This window comes from Cupressus sempervirens, chromosome 3 (genome assembly GCF_028749045.1).
Source record: "Cupressus sempervirens isolate cs-2001-9-10 chromosome 3, ASM2874904v1, whole genome shotgun sequence".
Lineage (NCBI taxonomy): Eukaryota > Viridiplantae > Streptophyta > Pinopsida > Cupressales > Cupressaceae > Cupressus > Cupressus sempervirens.
The window spans coordinates 998,783,988-998,802,950 of record NC_143120.1 but is presented as its reverse complement, the minus strand read 5'-3'; positions in this window follow the sequence as shown (position 1 = coordinate 998,802,950).

Genomic DNA, 18,963 nt, shown 5'->3' with positions numbered 1-18,963 from the left:
CATTTGGGCTAGGGGCCTTATCATTGGCCATTTGGCCAATTGAAAAATTGATCTCTTCAATACTCAAAGGCTTCCCCAATTTCTCTTTAGATTCCCTCGTCAATTGGTCAGGAATGATACTTTTGATCATCTCTCTGTGTTTCCTCATGCTATCACCAATGTCTTCAAAGGTGAACAACTTCTTATAAAATTCAGTAAATGCCATCAAAATATCATCCTATCTCTCAAAAGTATTTCCTTACTCACAAATTAGAGTAATCCTATCTTTGATTTCTTTTTGTTTAAGAACTTGAAAATATAAGCTAGATCCTCTATCTCCCAGATTGATCCAAGTAGCTCTAGCCTGAATCCTAGCTCCCTAAATCTTCCTCTATTGAATCCTGCAAAGGTGATCCCTACATTCAGTAAGTTTATCAAGGGTTGATGTATTGGAGGGGTCATCCTAAAGGTTTTTCTCTAGGGTAAAAAGTTCCTCATGAAGTTCATATTCAACTATCCTAGAGTCTTTGGCCTTCTTCTTAACAATTGTTTGAAAAAGATTCTTCCAAGTGACAGATTGTGTCTCCCACCTCTCCACTTCTGACTCATGTTTGACAATATGGGTATTATACCAATTAATAATGTGGAAGACAATTATAATTTCCTCTTCTTCTAGGAGGGATTTATTCAATGCAAAGCCTCTACTACCTTGAGTCTTCACTTGATTCCCATTAAGATTACTAAAAGTAGCTAGGATAGGATGATGGTCAGATAGAGAATAAGGAAACACTTTAACTCTAGCCTCATCTCCATCTCCAACACATCTGAGAAAATTGTTACTGAAATAGAATCTATCTAGCCTAGAGTATATCCTTTTATCACCTCTTTGAAAGCTGGACCAGGTAAACTAGATATCCTGAGAGTTGAGTTTATTATTGGCAATAGGATCACTGAGTTTCAAGGAGGAACACAATTTTTGCCAAAAGAATTGTTCATCTCCTTTCCATTCAAATATGTTTCCCCATAATTTATCTTGTTGTCTCTCGACCATGTTGAAATCGCCTGCTAGAATCCATGGAATGGTCTTCAAACTATTAATCCAATCCCAAAGTTTAATTCTATCTAAATGGTCATTTGGTGCATAGATAGCATAGAAACCAAACATAAAGTTTCCATCCAAAAGACTAGCCCAAATAGCTCTATTTCAAGGAGAGATGCCCCACTCACAAACCTTATTCCTCCATAACGGCTTGAGGAGAAAAGACACTCCCCCTTTCCCCTTAGGGTGGTTGGAGGAAATAGGAAAAGCATGTTTCCAAATACATCTTAGAGAAATATCTAATGCAAAGCTAGTAGCTTGTGTTTCTTGAATCATGAGGATGTCAATGTCTCTAAATCTCCTAACAAACTGCTTGAAAATGTATTTCCTATTTGGGGAATCTAATCCCCTAACATTCTAGGAGGCTATTCTAACTCTCATTATTATCAGTGTTAGGTTTCTTCTTCTTTGAGAGTCTTCTAAAGAATTCTAGGATGTGTACATCATTAGATTTATAACCCTTTTGAGCTTTAAAGGGCTTAGGATTACCTTGTCCTAGGTGGGGGCATGTCTTTTTCTCCTCCTTCTAATAAAGCCTCCCACAAAGTCAATGTCCTCAATATTAGGGGCTTCTTTGGGTGCATTCATTCTGGGGAATTCCAACTTATTTCTATCAACCTCACCCTTGCTTATAGTAGAGGATTTCAAGTTGTTGTCAAGTGTATCATCATCATCCTCCCTTGGTTCAGGAGTGTCTAGTTTCTCACATATGGCTAAGATTTTTTTCCCCACTATAGCCTCATTCCATTCCTTTTGGGCTTCAATGAAGCCACCTTTCACTTCAATATTCATGTCAACCACAGGGTTGGATAAGGGGACATTGTCCATAAAAAAGGAATCAAGGTCCTTATAGATCTTATTTCCAATGAGGATAGGTTTATACATAGAATGGGATTGTTTGTTGTAATGCTTGGCTTTATTCTTGATCATTTCTAATGCAAGTTGCTAGGCATTCTCCCTTCTAGGCTTTCTAGGCTTACTCCCAAGACCAAAGTCTAGATCTATAGGACAAGCCACTCCTTTAAAGACCTGAGAGACTTTCTCAACATTACCAATGCTAGAGTCAATTTCCATGTTTGGGCCATCCTAGGATTTTGAGCTAGAATTACCTTTAGGATCCAAGGACCCCTTATTCTGAAGATTGGTATTGCTAGTTTGAGTAGGAATATCATCCTTTTTAGATTCTGTTGTAGGATGCTCCTTAAAGCCTTCCTCACCAATTAGTTTATACTTAGGTTTAGGTTTTTTCTTATTTTCATTATTCCCTCTCTCCTTGAGGATTGGGCAATTGGCCCTAAGGTGCCCTTCTTAGCAACAGAGATAACAAGCATTTAATCCCTCTAAAAAAACTAGAGGGAAAACCATGGGTTTATTATCAATTTAAAAAACTAGATTTTTTGGTAGGTTAATTCCTAGGTTCATGGAAATTAGGACTCAAATATCAGTATTAGGGATAAGGTTATTAGATTTGTCAATACGAATAACATTGCCAATAGGCTCAAGGCCCGCTTTAATGAAACTCATAAGGAATGGAGGAAAGTTCTTCATCGTAAGCCACCTAGGGTAGGACAAGCCAAGGACCTCTTCATGGATAGCATCCATTGACCAAGGAATAGCCTTAAAGTCGTAGTTGCAAAACCTCCGAAATTGTTTTTTGGTAACTTCAAGTTGAGAGTTAGAGTTGTAGAAAAAAATAATGAAAAGCCCTTTTCATTTGCAGGTATGAGAATTGGTAGCCCAATTTCTTCCCCCAAACATTATGCATCCATTCATTTAGAAAATTCCTAGTTGGGATTCTGGAAATATCTAAGGCAGAGAAAAAGATAGCAATTTTTCTTAGTTTATCACTTTCTGCCCTAATGTTCGTGTTCATTATTTTGTTAGGTTTGATAACTAAATTACTAGGAAGGGGTTTCATACCTCTCTCCAATCCACTTCCATCCTCACTCGGCAATGGCTCAACCCACTTGGTTGCTTGGAAGCATGCTTCATCTGGAATGGGAATCCATCCTTCAACAATTTGACTAAATGATTTAGGAAGAATTTGAATGTTCCTATCTAGTCTAGCCTAGCTCTTATTAGATTTCCCTACAAAGTCAAGAATCACAGCATTCACAGGGTTGTCACTTGTAGCAGTGCTACCACCTTGACACTGAGTTCCTCCAACTTGGTCCATCATGCCTTCTCCCCCACTACCATCAATCATCTTATCATCTCCAGATCTCCAAAAATGTTGAAATTCATAACATAGAAATAGATTCATGCTAAAAATTGAATAAGACTACTCTTATGAATATCTAACAAATGAATCTCTAACAACAAGAAAAACAATAAATCCTCACAAGAGGATTTTGGAGAAAAATCCTTCAAGCATGAAATTAGAAAGTGAGAACTAAGTAATCATGACCAATGAGGAATTGGTTAAAGTGTAGTTATTTTATAGTGCCATCAGAAAAGACTTTTTTGAAATAGAAGCAATTGGAAATTCTTTAATAATTGTACAAAGATAGATCCTAAATTTTGATTGGCTTGATGACACTATTTACAATGAATGGAAGGAACAATTTTTGTCTATAGAATGGATGGAAGAAGGTGATGAGGGAGAAGAAGATGAAAATTTAACTATTACCTTAACAGTTGATGATGAAGACAAGGAGAATCCCCAAGTTAAAGTAAGTTTACAAGTAACTAAAGAGGAGACATCACTTTCAAGCCTCATAGTCACTTATTTTGAAGATTCAGAATAATAAGAGAATAAAATCATAGAGTTTTTATTGTTCCAAGAGATGTAATAGAAAAAGGGCCTACCAAAAGAATATAATGATGTATAAGTTTTTCTGTTACACACAATTTTGTCTTTTGTGGCAGAAAAATGTAAATATCTTTTGTAAAAGGACACCTAACAATTTTCTACACATGAAGCTTGTTGCATCTCAGATTATATAATTGAGATTCTAGGGCTAGAGGAGGGTCCAATTTTTGAATGCATTTTTAGTTTTATACTTAGGATGTTTTTGGTCTAGTCTCTGAGAAAATTTTATGATGTATTTTCTCTGCAAATTCTTGAGAATACATTAATATTGTGTGATCCTTGTGTCTTTTTCTAGAGTCATTATGAGTTTACTACAATTGTATACAATTTTCAAGGAAAATTAATACAAATTTGAGCTGTCCCCATATCAATTCTTGTTGAATTTTGTCTCCTTTTTTGTTACTTGGTTATCTTGAGATTGTGTGAGTAAAGCTTGCTCAATTTAATGCAATTCATTTAGGTTGTATGTCAATTCATCATTGCTATTAATTCAATGAATTAAGTAAAGAATTTGATGAATTTGATGGGATTATTATGGTAATAGAAAGGATGAATTCTAGTAAGAATTGCTAATAATATTTGTTGTAATGCAACAAATTAAATCTATAAATTGGAGTGGACTTTGAATCCCAATGGAATAGGCACTGATCAAATTAATTTATTCTACAGATGGGTACATCATGGATAAGCATCAAATCTAAAATTGCAATCAGCTTTACTTCACTTTTTCTTGAATATTTTCAAAGGTGGTTAGCACTTGTTTGCATGGAATGTTTTAGCCTTAGTTAGCCACTATTGCTGAGAACACTTGCAAATCTATAGAAGACCAAATCTGCTATAAGGGATGTATTTTATCTAAAATGTCAAAATCATGCATGTGTCTAAGGATAGAAGATGAGAATCAAAATGAAACTAATATAATTCTCATACAATAGCATTCAGTTTGAATTATCCCCTAGATATACCCACCTTGGTTTTGCAAAGTCTAAAGAGTAAAAAACCATCCTTGGTTTTGTTGAAGTTGGGTCCAAATGATTTGCACATATAATTGTTAATAAGAGATGGCTAATCCTTAGGTTATGTGAGTATTATCATTTTGGTATTGAGCTTTTTGTTGTTCAGTAGTTTTTAAAACACCAACACTCTCAACACAAGTTGAGGGGATGATTTCTTATAAATACAACATTGTAAGATGTATTCAAGGCTGCAATTATTTTGCAATAATATTATGCTTTTGGTGCTCACATTTGGAGTGTAGTAATTCTTTCCTAAATCTATCATTGTTTTGTGAATTTATGTTCATGGAATTGTGATTGAGCCAAAATTTTATTTCTTTTTTTATGGTTGTGCGATCTTTTAATTCTAGTGTTTTCTATGGTTTGACAAATTCCACTGAGATATCTAGCTCGAGAAGAAATCACGAAATTGTGCTTGCACAACTCTTTGTCTCGCATGACCGCACTTTTTGTGGCCTTTTGATTTGATGAAGAGTGAAACATCATATGATTATTAAGTTCCCCATTGATGATTAAATCAGTGGAATTAAGGAAGTGTTGCTCCTACTTTCATTGGTTACCCACCAATTTTTTTGAAAGTTTAACTTGCAGACGTGTTGTTTATATAGCTTATGTCCATTAGGATTTTATTTTCACATTATTTTGTTGTAAGTACTTGTTATTTGCTTTACTAACCCCTTGTTAAATTAGGAATTCATATTAGTTACATCATTAGATTGCATTCATTGAAAAAAATAGAAAAATATAGAAACATAGTTCTTTTTTGCATGTTTTATTTTGAAGTAGTGAATAGATTCTACATATTATCCAAAATCAAACAAACCAAAAAAGGCCTCCTCATGAAAAAAAATATTTATCTTCAACTAAGTAGATTCTAGTAGGTTGCAAGATTGCCCAAAACCTTGGAGTTGATTCACAAGATTGACTTTTCAAGAGAGGAGTTTGAAAGAATTCCTGTCATTTAGCATCGTGCATAATGACAGGTCAACAAAAGTGGCACTAGAAGGAGAGCCTAAATTTTGATTTTTAGAATAGAAGAAAAATCTACCAAAATTTTGAAATTCTACACTTTTTATCAGTTCAAAAAAAAAATTCTAAGTTTTTTGAGAAATTCTGGTGTGCTGGTGAGTAGGCGAATTGGTGTACTTCTCTACTAAATTCTATGGTGCACCTCATTTTGTGAGAAAGTGTACTTCTACAGAGGTCCACTTTTTCTAGAATTCATGAAAATTGGAGGGTTTTGATCTAGAATATTTTTTTGAGTGAGTGTTGAGATCTTCACCAAGTGCACACAAGTTCCTTGAGCTTACCCATTTTCTCAAACGAAGTACTGACAAAGGAATATCTTGAATTCAACCAATTCTGTTCAACATTTCATCATTTTCTTCAACTCCACCTCCACTCCAACCACCTAGTGGACTACCAAACATTCCAATAGTTCCACCTTGACAACAACCACTTTTAGGTCTGCCAAATCCTCTAATGGCCTTTTTTGCAAATGTTTTAGATTCACCAATAAACTTGAGAGGTGCACTCCATGAACTTTCAAAGAATCCTGAGAAGTTTTTCCCAAGGTTCATTTATGGAGAAACACAAATTGTTGAATATCACATCAAAGTATTCAAAGACATTTACAACCAAAAATAGATTGCCAACAAGGATGTGGTTCTTTGTTTATTCCCCTACTCTTTAGGGGAAATTTTCTTTAATTAGTACGTTAATTTACCACTTGGATGTATTCGAGATTGAGATACTTTCAAAAAATTATTCTTGGAACAATTTAAAACTTTCATCAACCCAGCTATGATACATCAACAATTCATATCAATCAAAAGGGACCTAGCTGAGATGGTTTCATGCTTCAACCATCACTTTCACATGGCATATCGCAAGCTAGAAGCACCATACACTATACTAGTTGAAGCTACTATTTAGATTTATCTAAATGCTATGTACAATCTTACTACTATTTTTCTAAGAAGACTTCCTGCAAAATGTATCAACACATTGGATAAAGTCTTCACAGAAGCAATCACCATCACTAAGTAAGCTAATCATAATGGAGGAGGATTAATGCTTCTAGCTCAAGCTATTACCACAATGTCAACATACCCTGCCAGAGTACCCATAATGCCTAGTCAATTCATACCTATGAATCTAGTTCCATTACAATAGGAACCTACTCAACAAAACCCCACTCTAACATATCCAAGGTATGAACCTTCGAAAGCTACCTTCTTTGAGAAAAAGGTAGCTATACTCATTGAACCAGATAATAGCTTTGTTTCTAAATTTGGTTAGATAAAAAAGACTATGTCACAAATGAACAACAAACTGACTCATCTAAGATTGTCACAAGGACAAAATAACAACTTCCAAAGGAACAACTCTGGTCCTTACAACAACAATTATGGCCAAAATTATAATAGGAACTTTAGTGGGAACAAAAATGCAGGAAACAACAATGGGGGGAACAATTTCAATCCTCCTGATCATAATAATGGCTTCTAAAGATAGAAATAATAGTGGAACACCTATTCGAATAATGGAAGCATTCCAGTTGACAATAACAATAACAATGTTCAGTATGCAGATATTAATCAGTATGATGATGGTCAAAATGCATCTAACAATGATGGATCATACTATAATGGAAATCAAGAGATGACTCAAAGTTCACAAGTAAATGACAATGCTCCTCTTATCCAATTTAATGCTAGGCTATTAGAATCCTATGATTCTACACAAAATGTGCAAGTAGAACAACTAGCTAGTGAGGAGTTCTCTTTTCCATTCAGACAAGAACCTGACCTTCAGCATGAAGAGATTTTTTCTTTTCACAATGACAATCAAAATACATATAATCTAAGAAGTAGAAAGGAACCTATGATAGATGGAATTCCTCCAGCTTTACAACCAACTCCTCCTGATCTGAGACCGAGTAACAATATGGCACCAATTAGGCCACCATATGGAGGACAACAAAATCATAACCAAGTAAATGTGTGACCAATATTATAAAATATTGCTTGATCTACTAAAAAGTATAGTGTAGTAGAGTACTTGAAATGAACAAAGGCCAATATGTCCATTTTTGACATGTTGCAAAATTGTCCACAATAATGAGAAGCACTCATGAAGACTCTAGATAATATGAAGACTACCCATAACATGAATACTATCCCTCAAAAGATAGTATCTCAACACGTGAATGCTACAGAGGTGATGCCCACTATGTTTAAAGACAAGGTTGAGGTACCCCCAATTTTGCTCAACATCAGGATATATGAAAAGAATCTTCACAATTACTTGATTGATTTAGGATCCACATGTAATGTCATGCCATGCCATTATCAATAGCGCAAAGCATAGGATTTAGTCCTCAACCTTCCAATTAGATAGTGATACATTTGGACAAGACAGAAGTAAAAGTCATTGGTGTATTGAAAGATGTTTAGATATAGTTAATAGCTGACCCCCAAATTCAAGATGTTATTGATATACACATGGTCAATATTCTAGAAACATATGTGTTACTCTTGAGTAGAGAATGGAAAAAATGACTAAGAGGATGGTTCTCTACAGATTTCACCTAATTATGGTTACCATGGAAGGGATTGAACAATCAAATCAAGATAGATGTAGAGCCAAAATTGAAAATGATGATTACAGAATACAATGCACTGAATGAGGTGGCATTCCTACAATTAGATTTGGGATCATACAAAGTGATGGAATTTGATATGATTCCCACAAAAATAACAAGTGATCAAGGTAAAGAACTCAAGATACCAATTCCAAAGGATAAGATCGTGACACAATTTATAGACAATATGGTGGCTAATTTACAATACTTAGGAGAAGAAGTTGACCCCAGTATCTTACTCCTCCCAGGATTCTATTGATTACATAAATGTAGTCAGTTAGAGTTTGAATGCTCATCATGCCAAGAAGTAGCTGCAAAGGTGTTAATACACATGATTGCATGGCAAGGATAATAAAATTTTAGAAGATGAACCCATAGAAAATTTTAGTACCTCTTTAGATGGTGGAGTTTTATCTTCTCCTCCCCCGCAAGTGATCAAAGTTTAGAGAAGAAGGTGGTACATGAAAGGTCAAGGGTATACTTCAGTCATCATTCATCCTGAACCTAAAATTGATGAAGTTAAAGAATTGATAGGAGAAATTCAAGACAAACAAGAAAAACCCATGCTCTCTCTATTGACAAGTTACAAAGGGAAATTGTTAAGTGCACCACATGGAAAATTACAATGGGCTCCCAAGAAATAGTCATTCCAAGCTCAAGTAAAAGAGAAACTAGGGACAAACAAGAAAAAAGTTAGAAAAACCAAGGAAGATCCAATTTGGACACTTCACTTCAACATTTGTAGATGAAAATTAGGGGCTAGCACAAGTATTGAATTGGTCAACCCAAAAGGTAAGTCTTTTTATGTAGCATATTGATTATAGTTTACATGTACTAACAATGTTGTAGAACGTGAAGCATTGATCCAAGAACTTCTTTTTGCATTGGAGAAAGGAATTACAACTCTCATAATCAAGGGAGATTCTTAGTTGGTTATATGACAAGTGAAATCATTATACTCTTGCAATGACAAAAGGTTACTTGCTTGTAGGAAAAGAGTGTGAGATTTACTAGATGATTTTAAGGCTTTAAACATAAGGTCCATTCTAAGGAGGAAAAACATGGTAGAAGATGCTCTTGCTATTTCAGCAAGTGCATTAAAACCATTTGAAAGAATGAAATTGAAAAGATTTTTTGTAGACTTGGTTTCTGCTCCATCTATTCTAGACAATATTACAAAATTTCAAGTCTTTCAAGATGATCAACACATACTTGAGTTTATCATGTGAAATGGCCACTTTAAAAGGCAAGAAATTGATGGCACTCTAGATGAAAAACTTGAGGATGATGAACTTGAAGATGAAGATGGGATCCTAAACATAAAAAATAACACTATTCCTATGGTAATGGTTGATTTAGAGCATAGCTTTGATCATGATGAATCGACACTTAATAGAAGAATGACCCAAGAAAAGGGCATCAAGGAATTTGATGCATACAACTTAGGGACTGACGAAGATCTAAGAATGGTTTGGATAGGGAAAGTGTGCAATGCACAAGAAATGAAAGAGATGCTCAAACTACTTACTAAGTATAAAGATGTTATTGCTTGGAGCTATGAAGAGCTAAAGACGTATGACCCTGAGATTATAACCCATGATATCCCCTTGAAACCAAATGCCAAGCCTTTTCAACAAAGAAAAAGACCTATTAATCCTATCACTGAACCTCTAATAATGAAAGAAGTTAAGAAGTTACTAGATGCTAAGATCATCTTCCCCATTTTTCATTCCACACGGGTGGCCAATTAGGTTCTTGTATGGAAGAAGATTGGAGAGATTCGTCTTTGTGTTGATTTTCATAACTTGAACCTAGCATCTCAAAAGGACAATTATCCTTTACCCTGATTGGATTAGGTTCTACAAATTGTGAATGGTTCAAAGATGGTGTCTTTCTTAGATAGATATTTAGGATATAATCAAGTGATGGTCAATGAATAAGATTGACTAAAGATGGCTTTTACGACTAAATGGGGAAATTTCACCTACAAAAGAATGCCTTTTGGACTGATTAATGTAGGTGCTACATTTCAACTAGCCATGAATGAAGCTTTTAAGGGATTGGTCAATAAGTGTATAATCATCTACATGAATGATTTAACTATCTTTTAAAAGGATCGAAGCACTCATATTGCTGCTTTAAGGTGGGTATTCAATAGATGTCATAAATATGGCATTTCCCTCAATCCCAAGAAATGCTCATTTGGAGTCACTAAAGGAAAGCTCCTAGGTCATATCATTTCTGAAGTCAGAATCTCCATCAATCTTGATAGAGTTGAGGCCATTCTGAAGTTATCACCTCCCCACAATCAGAAGGAACTCAAGTCTTCCTTCAGGAAGATAAATTTTGTACGAAAACTCATAAGAGGATTTGTAGAAATAGTTTGCCCCGTCAATCATTTACTCCAAAAGGGAGCTAACACAAAATAGGTTTTAGAAATTAAAAAATCATTTGAGGATATCAAAGTGGCCATTTCCATGGCCCTGGTATAGGAAAGTCTTGACTATGAGCTATCTTTCAAGATATATTCTTTTTCTTTAGAGCATTCATGTGCTGGAATCCTAATGCAAACGAAGGAAAAGGAAGATGAAAGACCTACTGCTTTTATGAGTTATCCTTTGAGAAATGCTGAGTTAAATTATTCCAACCTCGATAAACAATCTTTTGCATTGATTAAGGTAGTAAAGAAGTTTCATCATTACATACTAAGAAGTAAGGTGTTTATGATTGTACTTGATCCAGAGGTAAATACATTATTGATGCAAAATGAACTTGGTGAAAGACAAGGGAAATGGATGGAAATACTTCAAGAATTTGATCTAGAAATTCAACCCATGAGGTAGGTTAGAGGTCAAGGGTTATCAAAAATGATAGTTGATAATCGAGTTAAGGATGAAAAGGAATTCAAGTTTGATAATGAAATGAATGAGAATGACCAAAAGAAAATGATCGTATCTCAAGTTGATATTGGTCAAGGTGTTGTGGCAGATGTATTATACTATGATATTGTTTACTATCTTCTACATAATTAGTGCCCTAGTTGGATTAATAGTTCACATCATAGGAGACTTAAGATGAAGTGTGAGTCCTACATGTTGCATGACACAAAGTTGTATAAGTGAAATTATGAAGGAATCTATCTGAAATGTTTAGGATGTGAGGAAACAAAGGAAGTTTTAGAATAGTTTTATGACAAGTATGGTATAGGACATGGTTTGATAGAATCAATTGATCATATGATTTTAAGATTAGGTTATTTTTGGCCCACAATATTCAAAGATACTTTTGAGCATGTACATTTTAGTCATACCTACCAAACAAGCACTAATAGAGAAAGAGACTCAACAATGCCATTACAACAAGTGTATGAGGTATGCCCCTTCAAAAAGTGGGGGCTAGATTTCATAGGTCCTATTAATACACCATTGTCAACTAGACACACTTTTATCCTCATAACCACTAATTATTGTATGTAATGGACAGAAGTATAAACTTTCAAAAATTGCACTACTAAGGAGGTAATAGACTTCTTGGAGGAACACATAATTACTAGATTCAAAATGCCATTAACCTTGGTATGCAATAATGGATAAAATTTCACATCAATATTCCTGACTCAATTGGCATTTGAAAATTAGGTCATTATCAAGTTCTCTTTGAATTATTACCTGCAAGGAAATGGGGTAACAAAATCTACTAACAAGAACTTGATCATCGTAATAAGATGGTTATTGAAGGAGAATCCTAAAGATTGGCATACACAACTCAAATATGCTTTATGGACAAACCAAGTGAGGGTCAAAAATGCTTTGGGGACATCTCCATACATTATTGTTTATGGACAAGAGCCAATGTTCCCACTTAACCTCAAGATTCCTATTTTGAAATTCATGAGTGGGTATGTTGAAGATGCTGACAAAGTACAAATTAAATTGATAAATCTTTTAGAGATGGATGAAAAATGGATAGCTGCATTGGAGCACATGGCTAAACATCAAGCTGTTGTGAATAGATGGTTTGACAAGAGGGACATGATAAAATCTTTAAAAAAATTTGACCTTGTTCTACTTTGGGACAAGGCAAAAGAAAATTTAGGCAACCAAACTAAGTTCCAACACTTGTGGATTGGTCCTTATCAAATTGTAGAAATTCATAGAGAAAATACTGTTAGGCTTAGTTCCTTACAAGGGGAATTAGTTCCATTTCCAATCAATGGGAAATTTCTAAAACATTATTTTGAAGCCTAAAAGAAAAACAATGAAAAAAAAATAGTTAGATTTTATTTTCTACAAGTGTGTTTGCTTTTAGTTGTGGGTTTCTTTTCAGTTGCATGTTTGTTTTCAAAGTTGTGTCAGTCCAGGTGGGTAAGGTGCACTCAAGATTTTATCTTGACATATCTTGCTAACTACTCTTTTGGTTCTAATTTTAGGAAGAGGTATTTCTTTTTCAAAACATTTGGACAATTGTGTGTCTTATACCAACTAAGGAATGGAAGTTACTTGTTGTAATTGAGAACTTTTAGTCTTGAACTTAGGATTGTGAAACAACAAATTTTCAATACTTTACAAATTTAAAGATTGATTGTCTCAGGTGTTGTTAAACCAAGGTTGTAAGTAGCAAGGGATGGTCAAAACCCCAATTGGTTAAAAAAAAGGGTCTTCTTGAAGGATTGCTAAGATCATTGTTTGGCATGAGAAATTATAAAAAGTTCTAAAAAAGGAATGCAAGGGATGTTCACAAAAGATCACATCCAAGAAAAAACACCAATTTCCTAACTATAGAGTCTATGCATAGTTAGGATACACACAGAGAGAGAGAGAGAGAGAGAGAGAGAGAGAGAGAGAGAGAGAGAGAGAGAGAGAGAGAGAGAGAGGAAAATAAAAGAACGGTGTTAAGACTGAAGGATTCTAAAAGATCTAGAAGGGGTAATCTAATAAATAGATACAAATGAAAACATTTCTTCATCCAAGAATCAAATGGTGACACTATGAACTACATGGAGCAATCACCCAAGGGATTACCAAGAAAATTAAAAGAAAAGTGACATCCCACAAAGGGCTCTTGAACTTGATTCTCTCATCTGGTCAAGCAAAGGATCAACAAACAACCTTCATGAAGATTCTTGATGGATGTGCCAGGAGGGGTGGAAGATTCTTCCCAAGTTGTCGAAAGATTTTGATTGATCACATCTTGAGATGTCAAAAGAAATGAATACACTGAACACACACTGAGCTTGAAGGTTTTGAACCCTAAAGTTTTCATTATGAAGTCATTTAATATTTTCTTAAAATATTTGGGATTTAGTTGGTGTTTGACACATGTCTAAAGAATGTTTGCTAATGACTAAATTCCTTTATCATTTCTTCCTTTTGTTGGGGCTATTTGTTGTGGTTCCACAATGGATGCCCCATTTTCTAGAAAAATGGGGACCCCCTACTTTATTTTTTGGGATTTTTAATATAGGATTTGAGTGATTTTTGAGGTCTCATCTAGCCCCTAATTCACATCCTAGATCTTGATTGACAAAACCTAAGCACCAAGAAAATTAGATTAAAAGTGCAAAATCTAAAAAGGGTGCACTTAATCTGGTGTGCTAAGTGTTCCATGAATAAGAGGACACATCGCCCTTTGGTGATGTGTTGATGCACAACTACATAGGTGTGTATCAATGCAACACCAAAGGTGGGTGAGGCTATATAAGCCCCCACCCCCTCCTCCTTCCTCATTTTATTTTCTTCATTTGCCTCCGCATCTAACTTCGGCACTCTTCTAAACTCCCAAGAAAACCTTTGCACCTTTATTGGTGCACTATCTCTACCTTTTCTCCACAAAACATGCAAATCATGCATATTGGTGTGCACTAGCACACCTAACTTGGTGTCCACCAATATTTCAAAAAAAGCATAAAACATTGGAACCTAACTCAAACCATCAAAATTGAAACTAACTGCACACCTATTTGGGTGCACTAATGTGCACCCGAATTCACTTTAAAATGCATAAAAACATAAAAGACTTCATTAAATGGTTAAAAATCTGAAGTCAGGTGTACTAATGCACACCTCCTTGGGTGTGTTGATGTGCATTGGCTCTAAACTAAAAAATAAACAAAAAAATAATAATAAGCACAAAGAAAAACTTTAGGTGTGCACTAGCACACATAACTTGGTGTGCACTAGTGCACACCTAAAGTTTTGATAGGAATTTCAAAAAAATTAATTGGTGGACTTATGTTTTCATTTCAAGGTGAGGAATAGGGTTTTATAGTACTTTTGAGGCATCTAAATTTTAGGGTTTTGTGCAAGTTAATTTTAGGGCTAATTTATTTATTTTTCTTTAATCTCAGATTAATGGACATCCTCTTTTTGTGCAAGTATAATGGCATCTTCTTCAACTCCTTCAGGAAAGAAAATGGCTCTAAAACTGGTGGTCTTCAAGTTACAAGGAGTTCCATCAAAATCAAGATTCCAAGATGACCACTCAGAAATCAAAGACACAGACTTGGGGCACATTGATTTGGGGGAGTTCCTCAAGATATGCAATAAACCCACTAAGAGGTTTGTTATGATTTTTGCATTAATTCAATCAGGGATGGTAAACATAGCTTTGCACCTGATGTTAGTACAATATTTAAAGCTTGTCATGATTCTTGTAGAGCACTTTATCCTTGAGGAAAGGGTGGTGAAGAGTGTGACTGGAGAAGTTTTCCTTGACCTCTAACCTAACAACATTAAGAGGGTATTCCATCTTCCACATGCAGATCAATTTATTAGGTTCACTTATGAGGTGGCAGAAAGGTGGTACAAAGAACACCTAAAAGAAGCTACTAAGATCATCCAATCTTCTTACCTTATAAAGAGGACTCCTTTGGGAAAGATAGTCAAAAAAGTAGACATGACAAGGGGATATATGTAGGAAGATATTGGATACTCAATCATACTTTTGAGTATAGTAATGGGTCTGCCAGCTGCCAGACACCTAAATGTATTTATGATTAATTTTATCAAGACTATCAAGATGAAAAAGATGCCACTTGATTGGGCCACTACATTGAGTGAAAATCTATGCGAATAGTTGGGATTAGTAAAGGATAAAAATATATTCTATACAACATCATATTTGGTCTATCTGTTAGCTGCAAGAGCGATGAATTATCTTGGTTTATATAAGAGAGGTAGCATGCAGGATCCTAATGCTTGGCCATATATTGTCTATATTCAATTGGTGAGGAAGAAACTCTTGGAGCAAAGAAAGGAATATAGAATCGTGAATGATGCATTCATATTTTCCATCATCTGATTCATAGAGGGAGATTATGTGAAGAGATTATTTGATGATGCAGTGGCATAGATAACATCACTATAAGTGTATTACATTCAGTTCAAAAAATTTGCATATCTAAGGGTAGCTAGTGCCACTATCAACCCAAAGAAGCTTCCCAAGTATCCTAGTGACAAAATTTTTCTTTTGGAGATTGCTCGACAACTCGACTCTGTGTATGGCAGAGTTAGGAAACAATGAAACCCATGTTAGAACTGGTCTCTTATCATAGGACCCTTCCAAGTAAAAAAATGGTAGGATATTCCTTCTTTTGAGTGTGAATGGGATCAATATCCCTTAGAAGAGTACAATTCTCCATGGCCAAGTTTTGATAATATTAGGAGAGTATAGTATTTAGTAGGAAAAGTATTCACACATGAATAAGCTATTGAAGACCATTGGATGAATGCAAAAAATGACTATGATGTTTGTATCATGGATTATTGTAGAATGACTTTGTATTTGGAAAAAAAGGCCTTGAAAATAAAGATTCCATTGTAGATATTACATCAAGACTCAAGGGAGCTACTTGATCCTCTATTTAGCATAGATAAAATTGGGGAATGGCCTTGAATGAATGTTGAGGTAGATAGGGAGGAGAATGATGACATTAACCATCAAGCAAGGCACACCATCAAAATGATGTAGGATTGGATCAAGAAACCATTTTGACTTGATCCAATATCTAAGATAGTATTTTTTCATTAACAAGCCCACCTAGCCAAAGGTAGAGGGAAGACAGTTACCATCCCTGCCTTTGCAGCTCAGTCACCAATAAGGCCTAAAATAGTATACCAACTTGACCGACCATTTGGATACTATCATCCTCAAGAGAAAAGGGGAAAGGAAAAGTGAAAGAGGATTTCTCCACAAGGAGAAAAGCTAGAGGAATGTGAAATCTTGGCACTCCCAAAGTAAGAGGAAGTGAATGTACAAGGGGCCAAGGATACTAGGGCATCACAGGTTCAAATTGATCTACAATTTCCACTAGTTGTTGCACTTGGTGAAATGGAGATAGAAGTTGAAGTTCAAGAGGTCTCTCCTCCTAGTCAAGTAGAACAAGAATCCCCTTCTACCTCTAACAAGTAAAGAAAGGTTAGACTCCAATCAAGAAAAGGCAAAGGGTGATTAGGAGGGTAGTGCCTTTCGCATCTCTCCCAGAACTGATTCCTGAAGGAAAGGAAGAAAAAGAGAAAGATGAGGAGGATAATGTACTACTTCAAAGAAGAACCTAGCTAGAAAGAGCCATAAAGAAGGAAAGGAGAAGAAGTTCCACTATTACACCATCATCAATTCTAGAAGAACCTCTGCAGACAACTACATCTGAGAATGAAATGCAACAATGGATTGATGAGTAGAATTTAGAGGGCACTAACATATTCAAGTTGTTAGATTTTGATTTCATGCAGATTTGGTAGGAGATAAGATCTAGGATACCTTGACAAATGAGCCTCAGTAGGAAGACTGGTCACATATGCCACTAGAACCACAAGGTCTAGAATTAACTCCTTTATCCCCATTGCAAGTCATAGTTGTTGACAAAGGTTTTGCTACTCCCTTACCTCTAGGTACTGAAGAAGAAAAAATTCAAAAGGAGCAGGAGGAAGAACCACAACAAATATTAACTAATGAAGTGTCTGGGGAAAGGAAAATGGTTCAATATCCTTAGCAAGCTCCCCAAGACACTGAGGTATATATAGTAGAGGAGTTAGATTTGATTGATGATTGGATTGAAAAGATAGTAGATAGTAATAAAGTAATGGAAACATTACATGCAGAGATCCATCGACTCAAGGACTAAGCCCGAGAGAAAATTTTGCAGGCAAAGAAACATTACAATGATGCACATCTTGATATTTTTGAGGATGATGAATGGTAGAAATTAATGCCCATAGAGGTAGTGGTAGAAAATTTTAGGAAGATTTTTGAAGAAGCTTCTAGTGATGAAGATATCTAGCAAGCATTTAGAATAGAAGAAGCCTTGCTAGAGTTGGATAAAAAACTCAGGGATTTTGCTGAAACCTGTAGTGAAGTAGAAAACTATAAACAAAAGGTCAAGGATAAGTATAATGCTTTAGATTTATTGGATGTGTCTAAAATCACTGAGATTATCAAGAAATTCAAGGGCAAGCATCCAGACATACCTCTGGTATGAGGGGTGACAAAACCTAAAAGCTAGAATTTCAATTTTGACACTCAATAAAATTTTGCATTTTTTGGACCTTAGAGGTGAGCTAGTGTGTTGGTGTGCTAGTGAGCTAGTGAGCTAGTAAGTTTTTGCACTTTTCTAGAGGTGCACTAATAGTTAACTACTAGTTCCAAAAATATAGCTTTCCATGCATCAGAAATGCATTCTGACAACAATTTAACTCTGACAGTTGCCTCGTGAAGGATCAGCTTCTATTTTTGACACTTCCAGACACTTCTACTTTGATTGAAAGTTCTTTTCTTCTCATTTTCTCATAATTTATTTGTTTTATGACATGTAAAGGCTTATGCATCCAATTAATGAATATAAAATGGATGAAGTCCTACTAAGCATCAGTTAGATTGTTAATTTGTATATAATTAATTTGTTTTATTAAGTTAAAAGCATATTATTGCATGAAGATATCTCTCACTCTCAACACAAATTGAGGAGATGATTTCTTATAAATACAACATTGTAATGTGTTCAAGGTGGCTATTATTTTTCAATAATATTATGCTTTTGGAACTTGCATTTTGAGTGTAGTGATTCTTGCCTAAATGTGTCATTATTTTGTAAATTTATGTTCATGGAATTATGGTTGATCCAAAAGTTTATTGCTTTGTTTCTAGTTGTGCAATCTTTTAATTTTAGTGTTTTCTATGGTTTGACAAATTTCACTGATGTATCTAGCTCAAGAAGAAATCACCAAATTGTGCCTGTGTAACTCTTTGTCTCACATGAGTGCACTTTTTGTGGCCTTGCAATTTGATGAAGAGTGAAACATCATACAATTATTAAGTTCCCCATAGATGATTGCATCACTAGAATTAAGGAGGTGTTGCTCCTACTTTCATTGGTTACCCATTGATTTCTTTGAAAGCTTAACTTACAGATGTGTTG